Below are 18,636 nucleotides of genomic sequence, written 5' to 3'. Positions count from 1 at the left end.
GATGGTTCCAGAATGAATCCAGCTGCAGCCGTGGGAACTGTGTACTGTACTGACCTATTGATCGACTGGATTCCCAATCAGAATCAGGATGGAACCTGGCAGACATAGTGAAGTATTCTATTTTGTGTATATAAATATCATTTGCTTCTATCTTGTATATTATCTGATGATTATCTGCATTATTTAGTGATCATCTGATGTTTATGCAATAAAGGATCATATTACTCTGATGCTTTTCTTGGATGTTACTTTTACACATCCTTGTTAGATAGATACGTGGCAATACAGCCTTACTGGGTGTGACTAATGGTCCATCAAGCCCAGTAGCCTGTTCTCACAGTGGCCAATCCAGGTCCCTAATACCTGGCCAAAACCCAAGGAGTAGCAACATTCTATGCTACCGATCCAGGGCAAGCAGTGGCTTCCCCCATGTCTTTCTCAATAACAGACTATGGACTTTTCCTCCAGGAAATTGTCCAAACCTTTCTTAAAACCAGGTACGCTATCTGCTCTTACCACAATCTCTGGCAATGTGTTCCAGAGCTTAACTGTTTTCTGAGTGAAAAAAAATTTGCAACTATTGGTTTTAAAAGTATTTCCCTGTAACTTCAAATGTACCCTAGTCTTTGTAATTTTTGACAGTGAAAAATCAACCCTGAGGATCTCTTAATGGCAAGATGATGAAAACCAAGCACTGGCTGCTTCATCTCATAACAGCGAAAATCAGTAATTCTCAAGCCTGTCCTGCGGAACCACCAGGCAGCTGGCTTAATAGAATATCTCTAATGAATATGCATGAGACACATCTGCATGTCTGTCACCTCCACTATATGTAAATCACACATAAAAAAACCTGACTAGCTGGTGGTTCCCCAGGACAGGCTTGAGAACCGCTGATGTAAATGATCCTGTACTTCTAGAAAGGCATGAGAGGTAATCTGCAATTGCACCCTAATCATCTTACCATGGAGCCTGGATAGGCCATTTCAACCTTTATCTCCCATCATCTGCAGTGTTACTATGTTACAATAGTAGTTATAGGGTTATCAGAGTATTTGAGTGCATGTTCTGCTTCCTAAAAATCCATAATCACTTTATGGACTGCACCATGGGTTCTCTATTGCCCAGTTTTACCAATGTGTGTGAGAACCTTTACAAAAAAAAAATCATCACTTCCCTAATTCCTATATAATTATTATTTAAGAAACTTTTGTTATGAAATTTTTTTTAATTTAGGGTGGATAAGCATATAAATCCTCAACCCTTTTTCCATTATCACTCTACTAATTCTAATTTCTGTAGTACTGCTAGACATATATAACATATCCTCCATATCTATCCTAAGCATGCACTGAATCTGGTCTATACCCTCCAATGCTGGGCAATTTCAGGAATTGTCATTTTCCTTTATAAAACCAACAATAAATCCAGTTTCCAGATCCTTAATTGTGTTTACGTAAATTATCATGTTTTAAAAAAATCTACACTGGCATTCTGTTGGATTTGTGCATAGAAAGAGAGAGAGAGGAGTCAAAGAGGCACATCCTGGTAAGCAGTCAGCTGACGCCTTTCCTCCTTGTGGCCTTTCGTGGCACAACTGGAATCTGCCACGGACAAAGTTTGCAATATACTGGTATAGATGGAGAAAAGGAGAGGTCCCAGACAGCGCCTTGGGGTACACCAATTGACACACACACACAACAGGAGAGATAGGAAGAAAACCAGGAGAGAACAGAACCCTAACAGGGAGGACAGTTGAGGAGTAGATGGTGATCACAGTGTCAAAAAGCAGCAGATAAATCGAGAATGATGACAATAGAGTAGAGCAGTGGTTCCCAATCCTGTCCTGGAGGACCCCCCAGGCCAGTCGAGTTTTCAGGATAGCCCCAATGAATATGCATGAAGCAGATTTGCATGCCTGGCACCTCCAGTATATGAAGACCTCTCTTATGCATATTCATTAGGGCTATCCTGAAAACCCAACTGGCCTGGGGGGTCCTCCAGGACAGGGTTGGGAACCACTGGAGTAGATGACTTTGTATCTGGCTAGGAACAGGTCACTGGAAACTTTATCAAGGGCATCAAGGAAATGAGTATAGAAGGAGAAGAGATCCTAGGATAGAGCCTTGGGATATCCTGACTAATAGTGGGTTAGCAGTGAAGGAGGATCCACCACTGCATACACTAAAGGTGTGACGTGAGAGGTAAGAAGAAAACCAAGAAAAAACAGAGCCCTGAAATTCAAGTGAGGACAGTAAGTGAATGAGAAGATGATTGTCTACTCAAAAGCAGAAGATAGGTCAGAAAGGATGAGGACAGAATAGAGGCCTTTGGATCTTACCATGAACAGGAACAATAAGCAAATCTGAATATGGAACACACATATAATGAGAATGCATTGTATCTAAATGAGACAGTGTAGAAGACAAGAGTTTTACCTTTGTGCCTTTAGTTTATATTTACATGTTTAGCATAGGCTTGGAGTCTTTCCTCCATCCAATGCCTGATATTGGTGATTTCAGAGTTAAAACATTTCCTAAAAAGCATGAAGACCATATACACTAAAGGGTCCTTTTACTAAAGCAAGCTAAATCGGCTAGTGCACCTTAGTAAAAGATGGGGTAAGTTAACAAGGTACTATATGTTTCAAAACAGTGACCACTTTAGAAACCTGCACAGAGGTGGTTTGCTTTCATAGGGCTTCTGAATTATATTTTAAATATAAGGTTTTAATATTTTTCTTTTTTGATTCTATAATAAACATCTTTCATGTGAGAATCTTGATCAGATGAGAGAGATCTGAATAGAGGGGGGTGTTAAGGGGGACTAGATGGATTAGGGATGTAGAAGTATTATTTATCATAGCATATTTCATTAACATGCTCAATTTGTTTTGGATGCTCTGCTTCATGTTTTTTTGTTGGTCTGTAATAACTAGATGGTGGTGGGTAGGGAGGGGTTTTATCCTTTGAACACTGTATACTACTTTGCTATGATATCTTTTACAAAGTGGTGCTATAGATTAGCTTCTGCTGAATGCAAAGAAGCGCATGGGAATTGAATGGGCTTCTTTGCATTTAGCACGGTGCAAATCAGTACTGCCACTTTGTAAAAGAAGCCCTATATTTTTTATTTACTGTTTGTACTTCTTTATAAATTCAATAAAAGGTTTAACTAAAAATGAAAATACGTATTTCATCAATATTTTATAAACACATTTTTATAGTAGGCTTAATTTTTAATTAAAGCCAGCTTTCTTTATACATGGATAAAAACCATGGTTACAATTCAAAATCTATTTCCCACATAGTAGGGCTAACTGGATAGCTGATCACTTCTATTAGAACTCAGATTTGAATTTTAATTAACCTTGCCTGATAGAAAACCCCAGATTAAAGTCAGTGATTTCTATTTCTGAATCTTGTAGTTTCATTATTTTCACTTATAAGAACATCTTTGCTAAACTGTTTCTTTATAAAATTGTCAAAGCAAAAACACTGGTTCTGAATTTTAATAACAAAAACAAAACAAAATTGATGCTATAACTGCAATTATTTGATATCATAAATGTTGTTATGATTGGCAATTTATACAGTATCTCTCAATGCATCCATAGTAGCACAGCCATTCTACATTAGAAGCACTGAGTTATACTTCTGGGAAATTCTGCACAACCTCTGATCTCTTCCCCCCCCCTCCACCTCTGCAAAGAATTTGAAGTACAGACCATGAAGCAATAGATTCACCAAGCTTACCGATCATGTCCCGACCACTTTGCGACCCCCGACCGATTCACTAACCTTTCTCCCAATCTGATCCACGCATGCAAATGAGGGGAAATGGCATGCAAAGGTAGGAAGGCAGAGATTTACTAAACAAATTCAGGAACACTGACTGGGCTGGCCGATCAAAAAAGAAGCGACTGCTGAGGAGGACCAGTGACACACGTGCTTTCCGACTGTCCTGCTCTCTGCCGTCCTGAAATCCCAACCTTGCAGCCCTGAAATAAAGCATCTCCCTTGTGCAAAAACCCTGCTCTCTGCCATCCTGCCTCTCTGCTACCCTGCTCTCTGCTGCCCTTCGAGCCCATGGTTTTAACCCACGGGTTTAAAGCATGTTCTATTCCGTACCTGTGAGGGAGCTGTCCAGGCTATGAACAGGACCAGCAAGAGGAACAGGTGGAGATGCATAAGGCTCTTCATGTTGTGGCCAGGGCTGGGCTGCTTCGGCAGGAGTCTCTGGCTTGCAGTGTACACTACAGCTCCCGGTTCCCTGAACTGCTGTTCTGTGGGCAGAGGAACTCCTTCCCCCTGTAGTGCTGATTGGATGGATGTTCTGTTCCATTCTGCACAAACTGAAATGATTCCTGCGCCGCAATCGCTCTACAGCAATCCGTGGGATCGCTTGAGGGCATACTTCCGATCAGATCATTTGAATGCAGGAACTGTTGTGAATCGGTCGCCCGGCAAGACTAGACTCGCCCATGGATCAGATCGGAAAGGTGAGTTTAGTGAATCTAAGCCACAGTGTTACTGACTGAAATGTACTGAAAGAGATAGAAGGGAACAGCATCAATTCTTTAAGGGTTGGAAAGAGGTGACCCCCAGCTCACAGAACTTAAAGAACAACAGTGACTCCTTGGCCTGTGTATACTGGGATGGAAGAGAAAAAGGCAGGGTTAGAGAGATACATTTTAACCTGTTCCTAGAACAAAGTAGTGTACAATAACCTCTGTAATTCTGAAGGCAAAGAAACTGTTATACAGTATTTATCTAAGCACCACAGCTAGCCTAAAATAGAATGTCAGCAATTCTTACAATTCTGAATTTAAGGGAAGAAGTGTGGACATGTTTCTGAATAAAGCAAAGCATGGCAAACTTGAAAAATTCTTAGAACTGCAACACTGCTTTTTGAACGAATACTTCAACAAAACATCAAGAAGTCTTGGATTTGGCTCAAAATTATAACCCTGCACACAAGTAGCTTTGATTATCCTCATGCTATAAACTCAACTGTCTGCATTTGTTGCATATTCAGCTGTAAAAATTAGTTTGATCTTTGACTTCCTATTAGTCAAATACCCACTGAGATATAATAATGAACATGTAGCATTCCTCTTGGTGTGAAGATATAGATGGAAGTAATTCAATCCAGCATAACATTTAGAACAACATTCTACTCAGGGCCTATCTACCTTTTTCTAAAAAATAAAATAAAATAATAATAACTTTTTTAACTAGTATACATATATGAAAAACAAATCCTGTACTTTTCATCCAATCCTCATCCTTTCTTCCATTAAAAAAATTAAAAATATTGCTCACAGAAATAAAACAAGAAGCCATAAAAACCTTAAAGACAACAATAAAGCAAAAGCAAACCATATAAAGGCACTACTCATTATAACACATCTTACACAAAGACTATATTTTACCTTACAGTACAGAGTGGCTAAATCTTATATTTCAAGAGTTTTGAAAAAGCTACACAAACCCATACAAATCACGTCTGTAGATTTTTTTAAATAGGTGCTAATATATACCTTGTTGAATGTACCAATTTAAAGTTCACTTGTTCCCAAACTCTTCCATTTTGGACCCACTTCTGAACTATAAGAAAAGAAAAAAAAAAGAAAGAACACACTACAAGGACATTTATTTGGAAACCTGATAAGTAATTTGGTGCTGAAGACATAATTCTGTAAGCTAAAATACATGAGCTGTTTTTTGTTACTATGTTCATGTTTTCTGGATGAGCAACTAAATGCTGGTCTGTGATATGATCCAACAGCAAGCTCTTCTCTGTGAGACAAACTTTTGCCATAGATAAATACAAACTTAAAGAAAATTTTCCAATTATTGTAAATATTTCTCTTTGGATGTATTCCTTCATATTTCAAAGGTATTTTGAGTACCATTTGTTATTTTTTTCCAAACACTCTGTTTGATATTGCTATTATATAACAAGTTGATGCATATGAAAGAAGCCAGATTCCATTTTTTTTGTTCAAGTCAGTTTTCAGTGCACCAAAGAGTATAGTTTATAATTATTATGCTTACTCAGTAATTCTATCAGTACAGTGATTTCCCTTCTTAACCGGCCATGTATATTTTGTTACACATAGAAAAGTGCTTAAGAAACTAGGAAAAATACCTTGAAGATTTCTTCCTTTATTAAGCATTTGAGCAATAGATGTCTAATTAAATGTTTTATTCAATTGTAAAGAGCTGGGATGAATGAAAAAATGGTATTGGTCTTCAGCTTACAGTCTGAACTTTGTTCTACATACTGATGTATCCTTCTAATTTCTTGATCAAAACCAGCCTCATTTCAGGGTTCAGTGGTGAAAAATGATTGTTAGTAGCTTTCCTTGGATGAAGAAGCATGACCTTTAACTTTGGGACCATCATCTTCAGTTCATGGTAGTAAATGATCACCTGATTAAAAAAGAAAATACATAAGCAGCTGGGAGAGAGAGAGAACACATCTAAACAACTACCAAAATCAAGGATGGCCCAAGGTGCTGGGTGCACTAGGTGACCCTTCAGCCTGATGACCCCCCCTCAACCTCCCTCTCAGTTAACTTTTAGGCCCCTAGCCTGCTGACACTCCCATAAAAGTTCTGATAAACTCAACAATCATGATCATCTCACAACAATCCTATAAAAATGCACAACTAGACATCATAGGGTAAATCCAACTAGTGGTGGTCAATGTTTTTTGATCATTGTCAGCGTTATGCCCGGATATTTGATGCAGCACCATGTTTGGGCTCCAGCATTCAATATACGGGTTTGTGTGGCTGGCTATCCCTTATCGGTTAAGTGCAATATTTGGTACTTAACTGCCTAAGTAAAACTGGATAAAGACAGAACTGCGTTTTATGCAATCTGATTTGTCTGGTAAATCCACCCCCATACTAGCCAGCTATGGGGCTAATGGTTAATGTTGTTAGTCAGTAACACTAAACAGTTAAGTGCCGCTGAATATCAGTGAATAAGAACATAAGAATTGCCATACTGGGACAGACCAAAGGCCCATCAAACCCAGTTTCCTGTTTCCAACAGTGGCCAACCCAGGTCCCAAGTACCTAGGCTAGTTCGCTATGCAGGGCCATCCCAAGAATGGCCCTGCACAGCGATTTAAATGGCCATGAGCCTCGACTGGCTGGTTAAATTGCTTTGAATATTGAACCCTTGTTTTTAAACTTTATCTTGTGTTTTCCAAAAGACATTTACCTGGGTAAATGGGATATTTGAGAATTATAGCAAGGAAGCAGGAAGAGGCGATGATCTGTAAACAAGCAAAGCAGCATAACACAAAAGCAGACCACATTGCACACTGGTGCTTGCGGAAATCTATTGGTTGCCAGTTATATGGAGAATACAATTCAAAATATTGACTTTGTTTTTCTTTTTTTTTAAAAAATTTATTGACTTTGGTTTTCAAATCTGTTCATGACTTGTTGCCAAGGGTAATTTCCTCCTTGCTGCAGACTTAAGTACCATCTTTACCTTTTAGATCACAATTTAGGGACCCTATTGGTTGTCCCTAAGCTACGCTTGGTTACTAAAGTTGTTCATCGATCTAGAATGTTCCAAGTGGCCGGACCAATATTATGGAATTCAATCCCAGATTCCATTCATGTAATTTCTGACTTCCTGATATTTCGGAAAGGCCTGAAGGCATATTTTTTCCGACTAGCTTTTCAAAATATGAGCAATGTATAAAGTGGTAGCTATTTGGTACTAATTGCTTTAGGCATAGGTTTTGGGTTATAGGCTGTGGGGCTTATAATCGAAAGAGAAAAATGTCCAAAAACCAGCCTAAGTCGGCACTTGGACAAACATTGTCAAAATACGTCCAAGTGCCGATAATAAAACAGGTTTTGGACATATTTCTAAACGACCTAGGCCTTCACAGTTCCGCTGGACGACCAGAGTTAAACGGGGCGTTTCAGGAAGAGTGTCGAGGGTGGGATGTGGGCAGGCTTAGACTTAGTCGTACTGCATGTCTAACCGAAAGTTATACAGCACAGGATCGACGGAACTTGGACGTTGTGACTTAGACCATTTAAAACATGGTCTAAGTCACAAAAGCCCACCTAAAGTGACCAGATAAGCACTGCAAACACATAATACAGACCCCCACACACTACCCCAGTGATCACCGACCTCCCCATAAAAATATTAATCACAACTTGAAAATTGTGCCTTCAGAACATCATCACATGGCAGCCTGCATAGGAAAGCCTAGTCGTGCTGCACAGAGGTGTCTTAAGCCATCTTGGGGGTGGGTTAGGGACCCTTGGAGAGGAGGACCTATGCCTATAAGCCCATGTAATCACTGCATTGATATTGAAACATGTGCACTCCCCTATACATCCCCAAAACCGTTTTATACTGGCATATAAATGGCTCCTGCAGCCATAAGGGCTATTGGGGTGGTAGATTAGTGGGTCTAGGGGATTCTGAAGGTGGTTTTTTTGGAGGGGGCTCACCATGACCTATAAGGGAGCTGTAGTTAGAAGAAGACATGGCACCTTTTTTGTGAAGTTCACAGCAGTGCCCTGTAAGGCACCCCATTATGTAGGTGCCATGTCTGGGTGTTCGGTCCATCACTTTGCAGACCCTTCCCACGTCCAACAGGGCTTGTTCTAGGCGTTTTTGAGTTGGATGAAAAGTTGGAAGAAAATGTGGTATAAAGATGGACGATTTAGCAACTTGGACAATCAGATTGGCAGAATGTATACTTAGACGATTTTCGAAACGAAAAAAAAATTTGGATGTATTTTTTGAAAATGTGTCCTAAGCTGGTTTTTACTTTGGACGACTTACAACTTGGACAAAAACGGACTTAGACGTTCCTTTTGATTTTGCCCATCCACGTGTTGTTTTTTTATTGCATATTGTTATGCTTTGTTTTAATTGTGTATGTGTTGCTGTTAACCGCATATATGTTTGATATGCAAGCTATAAGTGTTTTAAATAAATAAATAAAAATAAGTCTAGAACTATGCAGTATATTAAAACAAATATCTGATGCACAGCAATTTTATTCCAGCACTGAGCAAAGTAGCACTTTATTATTAGATGCTGCTGCTCTATAATGAAAGTGCTCAATGCTACTACTACTATTTATTACCGTATTTTCACTCATATACCGCGCACCCATGTAAAACGCGCACACGGGTATAGCGCGCGGGAAACTGTAATTTATGTAAATAAATTTTTATATACCGCGCACACCCGTATACCGCGCATGCCGCCCCGACTCTCCTCTCCCCCTTGAAGTCCTGTCCCCACCCTGAAAGCCTGATGCCCCCCTGACGTCCGATTCACCCCCCCGCAGGACCGCTCGCACGCATTCGCACCCGCACCCCCACCCCGAAGGACCGCTCGCACTCACTTGCACCCGCACCCCCACCCCGAAGGACCGCTCGCACGCACTCTGACATCAGAGAAAGGGCGGGACCGCCGGCAGAGGAAGCAGCGCAGACGCAGGGCTCACAGAAGGGCCGGGACCGCCGGCAGAGGAAGCAGCAGGACAACAGTAGGAGCTTCTACATGATGGGGGGGGGGGGGTCGGGAGGCTGTGGGGGTGCGAGCGGTCCTGCGGGGTGAATCGGACGTCAGGGGGGGGAACTATGTAAAAAAAAAGTTGTAAAACGCGCTCACGCTTATGGTTATGCACGGTTTGTAAAATCGTGTATAACGCGCGCGTTATATGCATGAAAATACGGTAATTCTATAGTGCTGAAAGGCGTATGGAGCGCTGTACATTTTAACATACAATAGACAGTCCCTGCTCAGAAGAGGTTACAATTTAATTTAGACAGGACATTTCAGGGTTGGGGAGCTTATGGTAGAGGAAATGATACAGTGGGTATAAGATTGGAATAAGATTGCTCTAAGGTAGTGAATTGCAAACTGTGTGCCGCTGTGAGATTGTGCTGCGAGATGCCGGCGCCGACTGACTGCCTACAGGATAAGAACATAAGAAATGCCGCTGCTGGGTCAGACCAGTGGTCCATCGTGCCCGGCAGTCCGCTCATGCGGCAGCCCTTAGGTCAACAACCAGTGCTCTATTTGAGTCTAGCCTTACCTGGGTATGTTCTGGTCTAGCAGGAACTTGTGTAACTTTGTCTTGAATCCCTGGAGGGTGCTTTCCCCTATAACAGCCTCCGTAAGAACGTTCCAGATTTCTACCACTCTCTGGGTGAAGAAGAACTTCCTTACGTTTGTACAGAATCTATCCCCTTTTAACTTTAGCGAGTGCCCTCTCGTTCTCTTCACCTTGGGGAGGGTGAAAAATCTCTCTTTCTCTACTAAGTCAATTCCTTTAATATCTTGAATGTTTCGATCATGTCCCCTCTCAGTCTCCTCTTTTCAAAGGAGAAGAGGCCCAGTTTCTCTAATCTTTCACTACGGCAATTCCTCCAGTCCCTTAACCATTTTTGTTGCTCTTCTCTGGACCCTTTCAAGTAGTACTATGTCCTTTTTCATATATGGTGATCAGTGTTGGACACAGTATTCCAGGTGGGGGCGTACCATAGCCCAGTACAGCAGCATGATAACCCTCTCAGATCTGTTTGTGATCCCCTTCTTAATCATTCCTAGCATTGTTTGCTCTTTTCGCTGCCACCACACATTGCACAGATGGTTTCACTGACTTGTCTTCAAGTACTCCCAAGTCTTCCTGGGAGCTCTCTCCAAGTATAGGACTGGACATCCTGTATTCTTACATATGATTTTTGTTACCGACATGCATCACCTTGCACTTATCCACGTTGAACCTCATTTGCCATTTCGCAGCCCATTTGAGTGTGTTTATGTCTTGTAGGTCTTCGCAATCCTTCTGTGTCCTCACTACTCTGAATAACTTTGTATCGTCCGCAAATTTAATCACCTCACTCGTCGTGCCAATTTCTACGTCGTTTATAAAGCTCTGGTGCCTCTCCTCCTCCCCGGCACTTCTCTTTGCACCTCTCCTTGACCGCCCCCTCCCCACACACACACACATATTCTGCCAGCTCAAGGTCCCATCTGCAGGGCCTTTGCGCATGCGTCAACATCATGCACTTCTGGGTGCCCTTGAGCCACAGCCACCTGTTTAGTGTGCCACGGCTGGCAATAGTTTACAAGACACTGCTCTAAGGGAAAGATTGTTTTTAATTCCCTTTTAGCTTTACCCCTGACACAGCCTTTAGGCAAAACGTAGCCATTCAGGTATTTGTTTCAATAAACTGCATAATTTTGGACTTCTTGATTTGCTTTTGTGTTCTGTGTATTTGAAAATTGCTCTTCTTGCAGGCAAAAGTACAAGCTGTTTCTTCTTTTAGTTTGTGTGTGCCTGTCAGGATTTATCAATTTGGCTATCTCCGTAGGTCAGAGGTCTTCATTAATTTTTAGGTTGGAGACACTTTGGATCTTTCCATGCCAGGCCACTTTGAATCTTTCCATGCCAGGCCATGACACTGCTAATCAATGTATGTCAAATCACATCCACTACACCAGCCCACCTTCAAACATTTTATTGAGGGTATCTATCCTCAAGGAGGTGAGCATTTTCAAATGAATTCTCTTCTTCTATTGATAAATGATTTACCCGTCAAGTATGCTGGCTTTTTCCCCCATCCATTTTCCCATTCAGTCCATGAGCTTGGGCAGAAAGGCAAAGTGTAGCAGAAAAGAAGCCAGAAAGAAGATGAGAGTCACCCCAGGGGTCTCTAGGGACCGCCACTTGCGCCTAAGCTTTGCACTGAAGAACTCTGCCCTAGGTAGTCTTGCCCAATGATTAAGCTGGCCCTGGCCAAAGCTGAACATTAAACCAAACCAAGCTGCACATTTTCCCTACCTATTTGTTCTCAGATTTTTCTTTTGCTTTCACTCACAATCTAATACCTTCTTAGATTCAAATACTACTTTTGCTACTTTTTCTTAGGAGTCCATATTTTTTCCCTGGATTTCATTTCATTCTACCTTCCCAGTATTCTCCTGCTTTCTGTTTTGTCCTCCCTTTCCATCTCTGTTGTCTGAGTTTGAATTACTTTTTTCTCTATCACTTCACTATTTATAGCCCTTCTCGCTCTCTATTTTCATTTATAAGGGGGCATGTAACCTTCAAAAACTAGATATTTATTAGTTCAACAAAAAGATATCATTTTTTCATTACTTAGAAAATCATAATAAGAAAAGAATTTCATGCTATTTTGATAGGGTGGAAAAATGGTTTTCTCTCTGGTTAACTGTTATCCAAAAAATAAAAATAAAAATTATTTGGTCGTGTCTCTTCATCTAAGAACCATAAAGCTGTAGCTAAAATGGCAACATATTATAGTTATCCAAAACAGTCTAGGGAATTTGAAGATTACCCATCACAAAAACCTAATTTAATTTTTTACATTATAGAAAATATTCTGGAGGCAAAATAAAAAAAAAATAAACACCCCTACTTCCCAAAATACTTATTCTTATGCTGTCTTTGGGTGGCTTTGGGAAAGGGCTGTCTTATTTTATTATTGTATTTCCTTTCCTAATAAATTTTTTTTTTTTTTTTTTAACATTGTAAATTGCTTATATTCCTTTTTAAGTGAGAAAGCTATCATGAAAGTCAATAAACTTTTAACTTGTACTTCTCAGGCCATCAGACAAGGTTCTAAAAATCAATTAATTGTACAGCATTTTCAATTAAAAAAAAACCTCCCTATTGGAATTAAGAGCTTAAAAGCATCAATAAAAAATTTTACCCTCAGTTTTTTTTTGTACAAAAACCATTAACACCAATAAGTAAATAATTACCTAATTTACCTACAAAATTGACAGCTGATTTTGACAACTGCCATGCTATATAGCATGAACATCATTTGTGAGATACTATGACAACACTAAAGATACTCTCAATAAATCAGGAGGGGAAGATCGAGTACTATTTTGTTTGATCAGCGAAATGATCAGTGGATTGTTACATGGATTTTAATCGTCGATTTTGGATTTTTGTATGGACACATTTTTGAGTTTGAATGACTTTTGTGAATAAATACACACAGCACTGGAAACACATTGAGCATGCTGGAGTATTGCCAGCAACAAACAGAGTAAAATCCAGCTGGCGAAACATAAGTTAAACCCCATCTTACTTATTTATGACCATCTTTATAAATATTTGTTAATAACACCATTTCACTTAACCTAAAGTGGAATGGTTATGCAGGAAGGAAGGTAGGAAGGGTGCTATGATGTTTTGAAATCCAGGCTGGTGGAGTCTGTCGCTCCTATACCGATAGCTTGTTGGCTCTCACTGAACACTTTATAATAATTTATTATAAACATTTTATATCAATTCTCCTTATTAAGAACACTAAAGATAACCATTTTAGCAATTAGAAATTAAAGGATTATAGCTTTCTAACTTTACAAGATGAAATAAATGGAAAGAGTAAAAGAATTTTATTGCAGGTTTTTTTGCACTTTTTAGTGAGCATAGTGTATTGAAAGTATTGTTATGTATGTTATCCTCTGAACCATTGTGAATGTTTTAAATTGTAAACTGCTTAGTCATAGGCGGTTAAGAAATTTTAGAAATAAATAAATAATTAGGATTGGTGTGGGGAAATCCATTGCTTAAGCAACATAAAATATGTTTTATTCTTTGGGATTCTGCCAGATACTTGTGACTTGGATTGGCCACTGTTGCAAACAGAATACTGGGCTTGATGAACCTGGGCCCAATGAACCGGCCAGACCCTTCAACCCACTCTGGAGCCCACACATGCTAACGGGAGGAGGAACACCGCCATGAATCCACGCAGCCTGCGTTCAAACCCACTAGTGGATGAACGTGGGGCGAGCTATGTTCCCAAGGGAATGATCCCTGAACCCCAGAACTGTAAATGCACTGCAAAGCAGTCTACTCCTTGGAAGCAGATCCTCTGCCTCAGAGTCTGCACTATCCTGCAGCCAGGGCTGTCCCTCAAAGGGATTCTCTGCAGTACAAAAAAGAAGCCTCCCAAAAGAATAAAAAAATAATTTAAAGAAAATAAGCAAGAGCAGAAAAGACAAGCTCCTACTGTCTCCCTTGTAGGAAGACAATTGAGGAATTGGAGGACAGCCCAGAGGTTTGACTAGATTGTAAGCTCTTTGAACAGGGACTCTCTTTTCTGTGTTTTGATATACAGTGTTTTGATATGTCTAGTAGCGCTACAGAAATTATTGGTAGTAGTAGGCAAAAGAGGAGGGACAAAAAGTATGCAAATGAAGCTTCCTACAAGATTTTCTCGCAAGAAGGGATTGACTGCCAAAAGTTCAGGAATAAAGTAGGGTTGTACAAGAAAGGGGGATGCTAAGTAGGAGGGAGGATAGAGCTACCATCATAAATATATGTATTGTCAAGATCAATGCAGATTACAGAAAAGTTGCAGATTTTTATATCCATCTTTGCAGCAAAACCAAGAATGTGGTGTAGATAATACCAAACTTTAAAAAAAATAAAAGTAAAATAAAAGGTGAATAAACTACAGTATAAATAAATCATCAAAATATAAGAATACAATCCATTTACAGGAGCAAATGTAGAATTTTACCCTAAGTTACTTTTATTGGAGTTAAATAAAATTGGCATCACTGGTCTAGTGCTAAATTGGTTAAGAGGCTTTCTGACATCTTGTGTTCTCCCCAGTGCTTTTTAGCCAGGCACTCCGCCCGGCTAATTTAGATGCCCGCCCGGCTGTCATCTGATGTGAATCCTGCTGCCGCCACTGTTTAACGCACAGCCTGAAGAACTGCCGACAGACTCCCGCCTGACTTTAAAAAAAACCCCAAAACAAAACCCAGCAAGCGACTTGAACCTGGCGCTTGCCGGCTTCCCTTCTCTTCCCTCCGAAGCCGGAAGTTATGTCCCGGGGGGAGGAGGGGAGAGGGAAGCGAAGGGAAGCCGGCACGGACAGTGGTACCATTAGAGCCCCGGAGCATGCGGGAGATAGGCTAGCCACGGAGGGAAGCTTACAACTTCCTGCTCTTGCTTACTTCGGGCCTTTTTCGCTGCCGGGTCCTTCCTACTTTCTGTTTCCGCGAAGGCAGGACCCAGCAGTGAGGAAGGCCCGAAGCAAGCAAGAGCAGCAAGTTGTAAGCTTCCCTTTATCGCTGACCTTTGGGAAATAAGTCAGCAATGGAGGGAAACTTACAACTTGCCTTTGTCTGTAGCAAATCTGCTGGGTGTGTGAGATGGGGGGATGGGAAGAGAAATACTGCTGCACCCAATCGGGGAGGAGGGGGAAGAGAAATGCTGCTGCACCCAATTGGGGGGAGGCGGAAGAGATATGCTGCTGCACCCAATTGGGGGGAGGGGGAAGAGACATGCTACTTCACCCAATTGGGGAGAGGGGGAAAGAGAAATGAGGCTGCACCCAATTGGGGAGAGAGAGGGAAGGAGGGAGAAGGAAGACCAGGAAAAGGAAAGGAAAGAGATGCCAAGACCATGGGAGGGAGGGAAAGGAGATACCAGACCATGGAGTGGGAGAGAGATGTCAGGGCTTATTGAGGGGGGGGAAAGCAGGGCTGAATTAAAGGATAGGCCCAGTAGGCACGGGCCTAGGGCCCAAAATGGTCAGGGGGACCCGCCAGTGAGGTGCTTTGGGGCCTCACCCTTGCTGGATTCGTTGGCAGCAGCAGCATCATCATCATCCTGGGTGCCCTCCCAACCCGATCCGATCCTCCTATCTCTCCATCCTTCCCTCCCTCCTATCGCGAGACTCTAAACAGCACCGCATCACTCTAAGCAGGCTGCTTCGTGGCTTTCTCCTGCCAGTGATTCCCTCTTGCGTATCACTGATGACATCAGTAGAAAGCCGCGAAGCAGCCTGCTTAGAGTGAAGCAGTGATGTTTAGAGTCTCGCGATGGGAGGGAGGGAGAGATAGGAGGGTCGGGTGGGAAAGGGGAGAGTAGCAGTCTGCCCCGGATGCTCGGCCTGGCGTCATGAACTTCTTCGGCTAGCAACAGCATTTACAGTTCACTGCTGTTGCCGGCTTCAGGCCTTCCTCTCTGCCGGATCCTGCCTACTTCCTGTTTCATTGAAGGCAGGTCCCGACAGAGAGGAAGGCCTGAAGCCGGCAACAGCAGCGAATTGTGAATGCTGCTGCCCGAAGAAGTTCATGACGCCAGGCCTTGAGTGACAGAAGGAGAAAAGGGAGCAGAGGGGGAGAGACTTGCTGCACCCAACTGGAGGGAGAAAGAAGATGAGGGAGGGAATGAAAGGAGATGCCAGGGCTTGGAGGGATGGGAGGGAGGAAGAGATGACAGGGCATGGATGGAAGGAGGAAGGTATGCCAGACCAAGGGAAAAGGAAGGGGGAAAGGAAGGAGGAGATGTTAGAGCATGGAGGGGGAGGGAGAGATGGAAGAAAAGGAAAGGAGAGAGATGCCAGAGAATCAGGGAAGGGAAGATATCAGACTGTGGGGTGCGAAGGAAAGAAAGGAGAAGAGAGACATGCCAGAGTATAGGGGACGGGGTGGTGACAGAGAGAGAAAAATGGAGAGGTGGCAGAGCTGAAATCAATCATGTACAAAGGAGAGAAGGGGCACAGGATATAGTTTATTGAAGGGACATAGAGGGAAGATGCCATATGGAAGAGAGAGCGGATGGACACTGGATGGAAAAGGCAGAGAGGGTGGACAGTGGATGCAAGGGGCAGAGAGGGTGGACAGTAGATGGAAGGGGTAGAGAGAGAGAGAGGGCAGAGGCTGGGTGGAAGGGGCAAAGAGAGAGGACAAACACTGAATAGAAAGAAGAGAGCGAAAAGATGATTAAAGTAGAAACGACAAAAGGTAGAAAATGGTTTTTTTTTTTTTGTTGCTTTACGTAGAATCAAGTAGTATTGTAACTGTATTGATTAAAGTTTATCAATAGGAAATGGAAATAAGGCAATATATTTGGACTAAACCGCTTTCCTCAGGTCAGGACAGGATGCCATAACAGCAGTATACTGTACTGTCTTGAAGAAAGCTTTAGCTTCTGAAAGCTAATTACTACTAATTGAAAAATGGATTAGTCCAATAAAATGTTATTTTCTTATTTCTCATTATTTGTTTTATTTCTATTTGTTAATTTGTAAAGTGGTGATTGTTATGTAGCAATTTTTTCAAATTTACATCTACTGTCTTTATATTTTGCGCAGTATTAGGGGACGTGTCATTGTTTCTGTGGTGTTAACTTTTGTCTACATATTTCTATTTTTAGTTTGTGAATATTCCATATTGGGCAAGGGTATATCTGTGTTCTATGTGTATGAAAAGGACATGGTTTTCTGTTAGCATCGACTGTGCAGTATCTGGCTTGTTTAGTTTTACAATGCGTGTGTTGGTGTTCTAATGCTCACTGCAGTGTTTAAGATGCTGTCTTTTCCTAGGTGCACCCTTGTTGTGTGACTCATGGATTATTACTAAAAATAACTTTTTTATATAGAGGAGGGGGTTGTTAAAAAATGATCAGCGCTGGCTGTCATATATATTAGGTACTCCACTGGATTTAATGACCCTATTCTAACTTTACTGTTAACGTAGGTGTTGTTCCCTCACCCACCACCACCACACACACCCACTATAAAGAATTAAAATAAAGTTGTATTAACATCAAGCAGCTTTGAAAAGACATTATAAGCAAATAAAAATAAAATATTTTTAATACATTGCTAATTATTACCTGCATCTTTACCTAAACTGTTTTGCCCTAGTTCTCACTTTGCACTACAGCAAAATAAAAAAGCAGCAGATAAAGATCAATCACGCAGGTCTCCTTCAAGGCTCAGTTACACCTCTCCATAAATTATGTGGAAGAGGTCTGGAAGTAGGGATAGCATCTATTTCATATCCTAAGTGAGACCTCAGGAAGGCAAAACATTATTAGAGGTGCTGTAGAGCCATTTCTTATATGACTGGATGAGCTATATTTATCTTTTTTTTTTTGTTTGGTTAGTTTAAATTCATGCAAAAATAAATGGCTAGATTGAACCTAATGACTTCATTAACACATTTCCCTTTTTTAAACCTCTATATCATTTGAAAAACGGGCAAATATCTAATTATTCCATTCTAGAATTGGATATTTCTTAAATTTAGTAAAAATATTCTGGCACAAGTGTCAAACCTTAAAAAAGGAAGTCATATTGAGCATTGGAAAATAATAATAATTAACTAATAAAAATGGTACACATTTAGGGCTCCTTTTACTAAGCTGCAATAGCGGTTTTAGCGCAACTGCCGTGCGTACTAGATGCTAACACCAGCATTGAGCTGGCGTTAGTCTTCCCGTGTAGCGCGGGGTTTTGCACATGCTAATATTCTGCATGCGCTAAAAAAGCTAGCGTACCTCAGTAAAAGAAGGGGTTAATTTTCCCCACCACCAAATTTCTCCATCCCACCCGGCTACTTTTTCATGCCACCCGGCTGGAAAAAATTTCTGGGACGAACACTGAGAACATATCAAGTTAAACAGAGAAATGAGTTATCTAAGTCCAAAACATTCCTTTTTTAACATCTATTTACATGCTTTGGGGTTACGAGTTGGAAATAGGGGGACATTTTTTGCCATAGCTACGCTGATGATACGAGATGGCTCTTATCTATTTTGTTTTAGTTATATTGT

At 41.1% G+C, this 18,636-nt stretch overlaps 1 protein-coding gene across 2 annotated transcripts in view; it reads right to left on the bottom strand.

The window, feature by feature from the left end:
- Positions 1-6,150: 6,150 nt before the first annotated feature.
- Positions 6,151-18,636, bottom strand: part of JMY (junction mediating and regulatory protein, p53 cofactor) — a 182,389-nt gene continuing 169,903 nt past the window's right edge. For both annotated transcript variants that reach the window (XM_033929536.1, XM_033929527.1), the window contains exon 11: positions 6,151-6,437. The gene's annotated coding sequence lies outside the window, so the exon portion shown is untranslated. The remainder of the gene's footprint in view (positions 6,438-18,636) is intronic.

This window comes from Geotrypetes seraphini, chromosome 1 (assembly GCF_902459505.1).
Source record: "Geotrypetes seraphini chromosome 1, aGeoSer1.1, whole genome shotgun sequence".
In the NCBI taxonomy this organism is placed as follows: Eukaryota; Metazoa; Chordata; class Amphibia; order Gymnophiona; family Dermophiidae; genus Geotrypetes; species Geotrypetes seraphini.
The sequence above is the reverse complement of the archived record's forward strand: the minus strand, read 5'-3'. Positions and strand labels throughout refer to the sequence as shown.